Source organism: Jatropha curcas, chromosome 3 (genome assembly GCF_041381405.1).
Source record: "Jatropha curcas cultivar XTBG-Jc1 chromosome 3, XTBG_Jcur_1.0, whole genome shotgun sequence".
In the NCBI taxonomy this organism is placed as follows: Eukaryota; Viridiplantae; Streptophyta; class Magnoliopsida; order Malpighiales; family Euphorbiaceae; genus Jatropha; species Jatropha curcas.
In genome coordinates, this window is record NC_143153.1 from 16298440 (window position 1) to 16311327 (window position 12888).

At 35.7% G+C, this 12888-nt stretch overlaps 1 non-coding gene across 1 annotated transcript; it reads left to right on the forward strand.

Annotated features, from left to right (window-relative positions):
* The first annotated feature begins 10697 nt into the window (after positions 1-10697).
* Positions 10698-10802, forward strand: LOC149497631 (small nucleolar RNA R71). The gene has a single exon (XR_016320282.1). It is a non-coding gene; the product is annotated as a small nucleolar RNA R71 (small nucleolar RNA).
* Positions 10803-12888: the final 2086 nt, after the last annotated feature.

Consider the following 12888-nt stretch of genomic DNA (forward strand, 5'->3'; position numbering starts at 1 on the left):
TAATTAGAAGAGAACTCGGCATGTTAGTTTAAACTCTTAACTTTAGAACTATGCGAGTAAGTTCCAAAATGCTTTTTATACTTGAGACTTGCCTTTGTGATATGTTCTAATATTCTATTCTGTGTGACTTTGAAAAATGTTTTTGTCTAAAAGAGATGCATAATGCCCTGATATGAAGTTCTAATGTCACCATCGATTCTATTTTTAGACAATATTAAAACGGTCATTTTTTTTTATTTTTGCTATTTTTTATTTGTTTTGTGTTTATTTTATTCATTTCGTGTTTATTTTATTTGCTTTGTGTTTATTTTATTTTGTTTTGGTTTAGTTTTGGCGGCAATTTTTTTAATTTCTTTTATTTAAATGTTTTAGTTAGTTTAGTTTCCCTTAAAACCATTTTTATTCCTTTAAGTTTTCTTCTTTATTATAACTTCTCTTTTAACTATGTCCTTCTTTCCTAAAAATTATAACTTCTCTAATTAATCACTCCTTTCTTCTATCAAAAACTACTTTCTCTTCTCTATCTCCTTCTCACAAATGAAACCCTAAACACAATCTGCTCCAAAAACCCTAACCATGGCCAAATCAAGTTCTACCTCTTCCTCTTCTGATTCTTTAACAGAACAAGAACTTCAACTTCTTAAGAGATTATCTAAGAAGTACGAAAAGAAACAATCAGGACAGAAGAGATTCGTTGTGGAATCAAGTTCGAAAAAAGAAAAATCGAAGAGTAAAACAGAAAAATCAAAAGGGGAAGAACAATCGAAGGAAAAGGTCTCTGGTTCTTACAGCAAAGGTAAAACCATTTTATCCCCTCATCCTCTTATGCATTCATATGTTATTGACTAGAAATTCTTTGGAAAAGAAGAATTCAAATTTAGGGAACTATTTGAGTTCCAGGGATGGATGGAATTTTGGTCTTTAAATAGAACCTGCTATGAGAATTTGGTAAAGGAGTTTTATGGCTCTCTCAAAGCCACTGGTTTAGAGACGTTGCCTGTGAAAATTGAGGGTGAAACAAAGTGTTATCTTACACTGATTTGAGCAAAATCTACAAAATACCAAACACTGGATCTAGGGTAGCAAAGATAAAGGATATCTTTAGGGTAGAAGGGTATAAAAAGGAAGAATTTATAAGGAAAATCATTAGGAGGGGTTCTGCAAAAAAACAGAATGTAATTAAGTGCTCCAATCTTAATGACAGCATAAACTAGTTGTATAAGCTAATTGTGCACTTTATCTACCCAAAGGGCGGTTCGCTCACTTATGTAAACCAAGTTGAACTGTGCATAATGTGGCATATAATTGAAAAGAAACCCTTCAATCTGTGCCATATTATTTTTATGAAATACAGAACAAACCAAAGAAATTACCCTGTGGTATAGTGCTTACCCCTGTTTTTGAGTTTTTGGAAGTTGATTTAGATAAGAGTGAGGGTCATAGTGTCTCAAAGTTGGATAGTGGATCTTTGAAGCTAAAGGATGAAGAAGGTGAAGAAGAAAAAGAGAAAGAAGTTGCTGAGGACAAAGAAAAGGCAGAAAAAGAAAGAATAGAAAAAGAAAAATTAAGGTTAGAAGAAGAAGAAGAAACTAAGAGTAAGAAGAAGAAGAGAAGGTTAGTAAAAGGAAAAGGAAACTTGGAAGAAACTGAGAAAGAAGAATTGGAAGAAGCAGGAGAAGAGAAAAAGGAAGAAATAAAAAAGAAAAAGAGACAGAAGTTGGGTTGAAATAGAGTCAGAAAAAGACCTAGGAAAAGAGGAAGAAAAAGAGAAAGATGAAGCTAAAACTGAAGAGAAAAAGGATTCTGTGGATCCTGGAAAAGAGACTGAGTCAACTGGAAAATGAGAGGCTATAGAAGTTGAGGACGCCAGTGATGCTGATATAGGAAAGTTAGAATTAAGTGAAGAAGAAAAGGAGACTGAGGTTGAGGCTAAGAAGGCATCATAATTTCTGACAGCACAAAAGAGTAGAGAGGCTATGCTGAGCAACATAGAAAAAGAACTCATTGAAGAACATAATAAGAAACTTGATGAGGCTATCAAACATAGTAAGACTGTGATTACACATAATCAGTCCCTTATCGAGTCTATGGAGAAAATGAAAAGTGTCAATGAGAGAAGACTAGCTACTCTAAAGGTAAAAGGTACGCCCTATACTCTTATCAGCCTAAGAGAGTAAAGCACACTGTTGGAAGGCATAGAGTTCATGGAAGGAAGCCTCCTCTGCATCCTCTTCTAAATGACTTGAAAGTCCTACTGACCTCATATGCACAGAACCTCAAAAGTTCTAAAAGACTTAGAACTGATTCTGAACCTCCAAAGCTTACTGTACCTCCCTTTTTTCTTTTCTAATCTGGAGAATTTCTTTCTATCACCAGTCATATGCCTAGAGCAAGCGCTGTCCATGTACCATATTTCTGTTTTCAGCTCACTCCTTAGGCACACCTGAAAAGATAAAGCAGATTTAGGTACCCAACTCATATTAGGTCCTGGAGGGATAGTGGCAACAGGTGTATTTAGCTTACTATGATTTTTTTTTTTCTGTTGAGACTGTCAGATTTCTGATGTTCAAAAGTCACAACATTAGAAACAACATTTTTCTTATTAGAAATATGATTCTGTTTAGAAATGCCATCATAGCTAGAACTTGTCTTTTCTTTAGAAAACGATTCTGAAATTGATTTTAGAATTCTAATCTCAGTTTTTAAAGATTCATTTTCAGAATTCAGATTCTTACATTTTTATTCAAAGTGTTTCAGATTTTCAGAAAATTTATCATTACAATCTTTAAGATCTTTGATCTCTATGATAAGATCTTTGCATGTAACTTTTTAATAAAAAGCATCTTTCAAATGATTACATTCAGTTTTTAATTTTCTGAAATCCTTCTTTAGAACTTTATGCTTTATAACAAGTTTTTCAAATTCATTGCAAAGGTTATTATAAGTATCTAAAAGATCATTTTCATATTCAGGTTCAGAAATATTTACATTGCTTTCTTTGCAGTTTTGGACCGTTGCATCTGTTTCATTGCTTTCAACTTTCTGTGTTGAAGTCAGAGTGCTGATTTCCTTGGAGTCATAATTGATAGTGGCCATTAGACAAATATTTACAGTTTCTTTTTGGTCACTTTGGCTTTCAGAATTAGAATCATTTGAATCACTCCAAGCGGCTACAAATGCCTGCTTCAGCTTTTCTTTCTTTGGCTTCTTTTTTAGTTTAGGACAGTTAGGCTTGATATGTCTGGGTTTTTACATTCATAACAAACCACTTCAGAAGGTTCTTTCTTAGGTAAGTTGCTATTTTTAGTTGGAAAGTTCTTTTTAATAAACTTTTTTTTGTGGCCTTTCACTCTTTTTATAGAAATTTTTGAATCTCTTAGCAACAAGTGCTAAATCATCACTATCAAGATCAGAAGAACTTTTTTCACTTGAAACTACTTTCAAAGCCAATCCTTTCTTTTTCTTATCTTCTACGGTCACAGAAGATTTCGTTTCTTCTGAAACAAGAGCTCATATCAGATAATCATAAGTAACGGGAGTCTCTTTGTAATTCATAATAGTTCCTATAGAATCCCATTTTTTAGGTAGAATTCTAAGGATTTTCTTAACAAGCTCATCTTCTGAAATTTCCTTTCCGAGAGTTCTCAAAGGATTAACTATATTAGTAAATCTAGAATTTTATTCAGCAATAGTTTCTCCTTCTTTCATACTAAACATTTCATATTCTCTCCAAAGGATATTAATTCTACATTCCTTCACTCTATCAGTACCCTCATAGTAACTCTAACTTTTTCCTAGACTTCCGTTGCAGGCTTACATCCAGACACTTTGTTGTATTCTGTTGGATCTAAAGCACAATGAAGAATATTAATGACTTTTGCATTTATAGAAATATCATTCTAATCAGCATCAGTATATTCTTTTTCTGATTTTCTAACTCTCTCATTTTCTACAATCTTCATAGGAATGCGAGGACCAGTAATGACATTCCTCCAGCAGCTTATGTCAATTGATTTTATGAAATTTTCCATTTTGGTTTTCCAATAAGAGTAATTAGAACAATTGAACAAAGGTGGTCTAGAAACAGATTGACCTTCTAAAGATGTAAGAGGAAGTGGGGCTGCTATGGGATCTTATCTCTTAAGCTGTTAAGCTTCGGTAAGTCAAGGGCCAAAGCTGTGATACTAGATTGTGGGTCCCGAATATGTATGGCACAACCCAAGAGGGGGGGGGGTGAATTGGGTTTTCTAAAAATAAAAATTTAACTTTAAAATCAAAACTCAAAATTCTATTGCAGCGAAATAATGATGCATTAGTGAGAGTAAGTTATTATGATTAGAACTTTCTCACAATGCTCTATTCAGAGAATAGAAAGACTTTGCAAAGTGCAGCTATCAATTAGAACTGCTTCACAGTGTCTTATTTAATTTCAAAACTTCTTTATGAAGAAAAGCTATTACGTTTAGAACTTCCTCATAAAGTTTAGATAAATATATAAGATTATGTGAGAGACAGTAATGGAATTCTGAACTGCTTCACAAAGTTTTAATCAAGATTAGAAAACTGATTAGAAACCCAAATAGTGAAATATACTGAAAATAGAAGAATAATTTAGAACTTAGTATTTTCACTATGTAGAAGTCCAGAGTTTTAATGATCAGTAACAGATAAAGCTTATTCCAATTTAGAACATCAAAACCATTAACAACTTTAGCATTTCTAAAATATAAATAGAAGTGTAAGTAAAATAGTATCAAGCAGAACTTCAAAAAATAAAAAAATTAACACAGTGGTTTATAGTGGTTCGGCACTAACTCGCCTACATCCACTCCTCAAGACTCATCTTGAGATCCTCAACTGTGTTATCTCTTTTCAGGGGTAAGAGACAAACCAACAGTACAAGGCAATAGATCAACTCTTAGATCTACCTACCTCAACCCTTTTCTATTTTTGGCAGAGTACAGAAACTCAAATCAAGACATTAGAATCTCTCTCACGGAGAAGCTCGCTTAATAACCTATTTCACAATAGCTTTTCACCTAAGCTATCACACAAATGTTTTTCAAATAAAAACCTATCTACAAAAGATTACAGAATCTAAATAGACAGACATAAATGCAAATATTAACATAGGAAAAACAGTATTTAAGATTAGAAAATCGTTTTAGAGTTCAAAACTGTTTTTCAAAAGAAGTTGTTATAAAATTTCTTTTCTTTTTTCAAAACGTAAAGTAATAAGATGAAAAGAAATAAGGGGGTTTGAGAGTAAGTTTTGAGAGATAAAAGATTGATCAATGGACATATACTCTTAAAACAAAAACCCTTTGCGTCATTTAAAGAGAAGACGCCTTTTATTGAGAGGGATGAGAATCTCGTATTTAGAAAGTAAGATTTCTTTTTCAAATCAGAATATTGACTTTCCATTTTTAGAAGATACGGAGATCTTTGTTACCAAAAATTCTTTTGAGTCAATATCCTTTCTTTTTGGTAAGCGAATAAAAGAAGATTAAGCTTTCCTTTAAAAACATAATTTTTAAAAATAAAAGCATAAAGATTTTATTCGATTTATTATATTACCAAAATCGATTGAGACAAAATCTCTTTAATTTAGGTAAGTGAATAAAATTTGAATCTATATGAAGATATTTTTCAAAAATAAGAAAAGGTTTTTCTAAGAGATTTGTTACTGACAGCTTATTTTCGCAAGTGAACGAAATCGCAACAAGTAATATAGAGTAAGAAAGTATCGTATCCACAGGGATTGTTTATCAATTACCAAAATTATGTTAACCTATTATTATTTAGACGATGATAAAAGGAATTCGCTGTAAAGTAAATAAAATTTAAAGTAAAAACAAAAGAGATCAAACACAAAATTCAGGTGAAAAGAAATCAAAGGATTAAGATACTAGGGAATTTGATTTCATTCAATTCTATCTAGCTTATTCTATTAGTTCATTAATCAAGTTTAATTGTTCAAGTAGGAGAAACAACCCTAAGGTAGCTAACAAGCTCTCCCGATTTATTGTTAGCTATTCTAGTCCAATTTAATTACCTATCTTAATAGTGAAATTAAACATAGATCAGATCATTAGGTTTTATGGTTGTTTTGTGAATTCACAACTTAATAATTTATTAACTTATGAAGACCCCCCTTGAGTCAAACCATATAGTTTCCACATCAAGTTATTATTCTCAAGTAAATTATTATCTTTTTCATATCAATAACCCTTCTCCCGAATGTGATTATTGAAATAAATCAATCCAGGAGAAATTTTCTGCCTGGAAGCCTTAAGCACAATAATAAGTTATAACAAGAACAAAGAAAAATAAATCTAATATTATAAGCTCGAATCGAATTAAATTACATCAAATCCCTAGTATAAGAGTTTAGCTGGACATAGTAATTAAATTAAACTCAATCATACTTGAATCATTCATCATATTTAAAGACAATGATAAAGAAAAAAAACAAGATGAAGAGTTTAGAATAAAAACTGTATCACAACTATGTTGATGGCTTCCTTGAATCTTAACACAATTATTTGAAGCTTGAAATCTTTTAGAAGAAGAGGATTATGTAAAGAATTGCACAAAAAACGAGATCCCTTGCTATGAGAAGTTCCTTTCTTTATATAGAGGTCCTGAAGGCAAGTCTGACTCCTTTTAGGAAATAGAATCCTTATTTAGTGCAAAATCCTTTATAGGAGATCATGACTGTTTAGGCTCTTGATTTCTTCTTGATTAGGACTCCTTTTTCTCCTAGAATAGGTCCAGGTCTTGTTTAGTGTGTTTAGGAAACTCCCTGAAGTCGGTTCATGTGAGAACAGCTTGATTTGCGTATTAAATTCACGCTGGTTCCGCCTGCGCAGCACGGGCGTGCTTCATGGCACGGGTTGGGTGTGCTTTAGTCTGGAGGTCTGGCTAGTGAGGCACGGGGTGTGCTAGATAGCACGGGCTGGTGAAGCACAGAGGCACGGGCGTGCTAAAAAGCACAGGCAGGGCGTGCTTTGCTCTGGAAGTCTGCCTAGAGTTGCCATGGGCGTGCTATGCTTGACACGCCCTGGCCTCATTGTAGCACGGCCGTGCCTTTTTGACACACCCTGGCCGTGCTCTCTTCTGTCTCTTCTTTGGTTTCTTTGGCTTCTAGCACGGTTGTGCCTTCTAGCACGGCCTGGGCGTGCTAGAAGCTGAGTGCCTTGTATTCTAGGTCTCTTTTCTTCGCCAAATTCCTACAATTCTCTCTTAGATCAAGCGGATTAAATATCAAGGAAGTTTTTGAACAAAATTATACTAAAAGTGATTAAAAATCAATTAAGGTAATAAAAACTTACTAAAATTCTAACAAAAACTATATTAAAAACACTATAAAATTTACACTTATCAGTTACCAAAATGATTGAGACATAATCTCTTTCATTTTAGGTAAAAGAATTAAGGAACGAAGAGCTTTCAAATTTTTTTTAAAGAAATATTTTCGAAAATTCTTTTGATAAAGAGGGAAGAAATTAATTTTGTGCTTATAAATGAACATTCTCTCTATCCTACAATAAATCCTAAAAAGCTAACCACTAAGATCTTCAATGGTCTTCATGATCTTTGTTTATCCTTGGATTTGTAGGATTTTGCCTTGTTTATTTATTTTCCATATTTAGATCTACATAAAATGATATTAGAACAAATAATATAATTTAAATTTATTCATTTTGTTTTAATCATCAAAATCTCGAGATAACAAATTGACCCTTGAGCCAACAGCTTCATTATGTTTCATATTTGCTGACTCTTCTTCTTTTGATTTCTCCTCTTGCTGCATTGCCCTTTTTGGCTCTTCTAGGGTCTTTCCACTTCTAAGGTAGAAAGCATTGCATTGCTCCTTTGGATTTGATTCTTGTTGGCTTGGAAACTTACCATAGGCTTTGCTTCCCAAGGAGCTTACTTACTGCTATTTGATTTTCCATGAATTTTATATAAGTGGAAAGTTGATCAATCCTTGCATTCATTTTTTCCAACATGTCCCTGAAACCATCATTAACTTCTTTTTGGTTTTGGATAAAGCTTTGTAGAGTGGCTTCTAGGGTTAAGATAGAGCTAGAATATTGATTTTGATTTTGTCCGGCTGGAGTAAACTGTTGTGGGAATGAATTTTGGTTTTTGTATCAGAAGGTATCCAGGTGGAGGTGGTTTGATGTTTTGGTTAGTAGTAGGATATGGGCGATTTTTGAAATCTGTGTTGTAGGAGTTAGGAAATTAGTTACGTCCAGGATCTTGAGGATAATTATTTTGGACATAGTTGGCTTGCTCCAAGACCGGTTTGGGTACCATCAGATTTCCGTAATGATTTTCTACAAATGCGTGCCTTGCCTCAGCACAGACTTCAAGTTTTGGTTGAATTGCTCCAACTGCACTCACATTTAGCTTATCTAGTTTCCTAGACAAGGCATCCAATTTTGCGGATAGGAATGTGAGTCCGTCTATATTAAGTACTCTTGCTACTTGTTGACGCGTGATTTTTATAACCCCCCACCTGACCCGATGATGATATGAGGACAAGGGATAAGGTATCACGATAAACCGGAAGTATTTGAACCAAGAATTGAACCAAACTGCCCAAAGGAGCCTGACCCGCGTTAGGGCTGCGTCACGCAGCTCTAACGGGGCTAACACCTCTGGCGCGTGCCCGTGCAACGGCCTGCACTGTTTGTATGGATACGCGGCAACTGTACGAAAAGTAAGTCACGTCACGCAGCCAACGGGACCGTTACGCAGCTACTACCTGCGTGACGCGACTGCTCTGTTGCCCTAGCCATATAAATACAACATTTTACAGCAAAAACGGGACTTTTGCATTTTTTCTCTCATTTTTCTCTAAAAATCCTAAAGCTTTAAACTAAGTTTTCGATCAAAACGGCTGGGTTTTCTTCCCCAAGAACTCAAGTGAGTAAACTTGAGGAAGATAAAACCATTAACCATTTAGCTTTGAAATCAAGAAACACAAAAATATAAGAAAAGAAAAAAGAGAAAAAGAGAGAAAATGCTTGGTTCTGTGAAAGGTTCGACAATCATATTTCTGGAATCGTGAAACTACGTCTTTGAGTTAAATTCAGCATATGCAATCCTCAAATCTGAGGGCAAGGTAACTAATCTAGACTTTATCTTTCGTTTTTAATATTTTATCTCTTAAAAATCTCATTTTCATGTTGTTTAATTGATCTGCCATTGATAAAACGTAAGTTTGCCCATTGTTGAACCTTTCTGGGTTTGTTTTAATCACTTTGGACAAAAAGAAAACGTAAAAAAGAGTAGTTTGAAAGGTAGTTGCAGACCAGAGCAGTCGCGTCACGTAGCTACTACCTGCGTGACGCGGCTGTTCACGTCCAAAAGCCCTTGATCTGGACTAGACCACCTGCGTGACGCAGCTGTTTGTGTACCCAGTATGTATTTTGTCTTCATATTTGTATTTAACGTTATGTCTTGAATAAATAGTCAATATGCTTGAGGATCTCGAATAAGTCACAAACAGTTCCGTCACGTAGCTAGGAGTTCCGTCACGCGACTGTTCTTCATAGAACACCCGCGTGACGCGACTGTTCTTCATAGAACACCCGCGTGACGCGACTGTTCTAAGTTCCAGAACAAATGGTAGAGTTCCGTCACGCGACTGTTCTTCATAGAACAGCTGCGTGACGCAACTGTTACGAGTCCCAGGATGAAAGATAAGAGCTGCGCCACGCAGCTGTTCTTCATAGAACACCCGCGTGACGCGACTGTCTTCCAATCCCAGTTCATTTTTGTTATTTTGTCTTAATTTCATTTCATTAGATGGATTTTTAAGCTTAATCCGGGAAATAATCAAAAATGGGCAAATTGAGTCTTAATCAAACCAAATCAATTAATTATTGATGATTATGAGATTTTAGGATTTATTTCTTATTGTTCATTATTGATTTTGTTATTATTAAACTCGGTTTGTGGTCCGCCTTTAACCATAAGGCAAGAGCAGGTCTTTTAATTATTTTGTTTGATGTGTATTATGGATTAATGATGGATGGGATGATTAATTTATGAATGAATGCGATGAATGAATTCATTTGGGACGGTTAAGGAATTTTCCACATAGGAACTCGGTTCGATTTATTCGGGTTGGGTTTAAATAATTTGGCTGTTCTAAAATAAAATCAATTAGAAATCGCATGTTAAAAAGAGGCTGGTTTTTCTGGGCGTCGGCTTTTAACGGGCCGACGTACCCAATTCCCTTACCTAGAATCGTACATGGTATGCCTGACCAGTCTTTTAAAATAATTGGCTTTAAATAAAATTGGGTTTGAAATGGAGTCACTTTTGTAAAATAAAATTGGAAACGGTCCCATTGCCAAAATAATGGGTGGCGACTCAAAAGATTTTATAAGACCGATTTATCGGCATCGTATATCCAAAAAGATTTTTTATCACTTCTTTTTCCAAAACAAAAAAATAACCATAAACTCGTGTTTTTGTTCCGGGGCGAAAACACTACTTTCTTTGTTGTTCCTCATTCTTCATTTCATCTGTAACTGCTTGCTGCCATTTCCTCTAATAGATTGTAAGCTTCATTGACTCTTTTCTTTAAGAAGGATCCTCCGGCTACTGCATCTAGAGTGTTTCTTATTGAAGGCATCACACCATCGAAGAATAGTTGAATTAATAATAGTCTATCATACCTATGGTGTGGGCATTGTTGCTGAAGATCTTTATATCTCTCCCATGCTTCGTAAAGAGTCTCATCTTCTTTCATCCAGAAGTCACTTCTCATCTTTGAGGTCTTGCTTGATGGGAAATGTTTTTGTAGGAAAGCTCAGCTCAACTCCTCCCAAGTGGTGAATGAACCAGGGGGGGCATAGAGTGTAACCAAAGCTTAGCTCTATCCCTCAAAGAGAAAGGAAATAACCTCATTCGGATTGCATCATCACTAGCTTCATTAATCTTCAGGGCGTCACTAATTTCAATGAATTTTGCTAGATGAACATTCGGATCTTCTCTCAGCAAACCATCGAATTGAGATTGTTGCACCATTGAGATTAATACTAGTTTGAGCTTGAAGTTGTTTACAGCAACAGGTGGTCTGACTACAACAATTCAGGTATCTCCGGGATTTGGAATATTCAAATCCCATAAAGTTCTTTCTTCGGTAATGACTTGTTCTGAATTGTCTAACTTTCTTATTCAAATTTTGTCTTCCCTATCTTTTTTGGCTAAGATCGCTGTGTGTGAATACTCAAATTTTGAGGCTCAAAAAGCCTGTTTTCCCGGACTGCAAACAGTCCCGCCAGACCAGAGGCCATTTTGGAAATTTACCGGAAGTATGTCAATATGGTACTTAAAACGTCCGGGACGTCGCGAGAGACCCGGAGGTACTCCTGGAATAATTTTTGGAGGTCTGGGACTCCCGAAAAAGCCTCCGGAACAAAAAAACTGGAGAATGGACAGGATACGGTGGCAGCGGCCGCCCTGCCCGGCGGCAGAGGCCACCTTTGACTGCGACAACGGCAGCCCTGACCGGCGGCAGCGGCCACCATCCCTGGCGGCAGCAGCCGCCCTCCAGCCCGGGTTTTCCCTATAAATACAGCCCCGAGCACTCAGTTTTAGGCACTCAGTCTGTGTTGACGGACGCTCTCTTCTCCCCTACGCTCCTTGCGGTTCTTTTACTGCTTTTCTGCATTTAGTGTAGGCTTTTATTCTGCTGTTGTGATACTTGGTCACTTAATTAAACTAAATTCTAATTAATATTCCCCAAACGAGGAGCTTAATCTGAAATTTTCAAGCTGCAGCTAAGAAGCGGCCGTCGATTAACTCAGGTAATAACGAAACCCTGCCTATTTAATTTCAGCATTTCATGCATATTCTCTTCTACTCCTAATTCTACAACTGCATTCACACCATCGTCATCATTTTGGCAAATAAATTGCCTTAAGTGAATAAGTTTAAGCTAAGATGCCCGGTTAATCAATGATCGTGGTGTTCATGCCCAAACTTTGAACATACTGGCTAAAAGCCTAGTTAATTAATAACTACGGTATAATTGCCTTTATTTCGAACAAGTTCGGCTTAAGTCCAATTAATCAATAGTTGTGGCTAAAAGCCTTAAATCAATCATTTTGGCGATAATCGCCCAATCAGCACTTTTGGCAATAAATTGCCTAAATCAACATATTTTGGCTAAAAGCCTTCAAATAATCATTTTTGGCAACAAATTGCCTAAATCACATCAACTTTTGGCAACAAATTACTTAAATCAATCTCTTTGGCTAAAAGCTAAAATCAACACTTTTGGCGACAAACGCCTAATCAAATCAATCAATTCTTTGGCAAAATGCCTAAACAAAATGCACAAAGCATACACACACTCATGCATTAAGCATACCCATTCAAAGCCCTTTAAAAAAGGCCTATCGAACTATGTTGACTTTGATCTTCCATTCAAACGGAAGTACGTAGGCACGTTCGGGATTTAACCCCGAGCGGCAAGTCAAAATCACTTAAAAATTTTCATCGGTCCACTTACGTCATTCACCTTGCAAAGCATTCATTCATCGGTTAGTTCATCAATATGACATGGTCTCGGGATCCACCTCGGGTTCGTAGATTGTGCCTTAACATTGGAATAATTAATCTAGTAATTAGGCTAATTAAAATCGGAGTCAACTTAGGGTTTTTTCCTAGTTTACACTAAAATAATTAAACAAGGTGGCGACTCACACATTCATGTGCATTTCTGCCCTTAGCCATGTGCATTACATGCTTATATGTTCGGGGGAGGGGTTCACAGTTTGGCGACTCTGCTGGGGATGTATGTAATCATTTTGCATAAAGTGGACTACGATTGTTGTGTAAACTAACCTGCCCATCTTC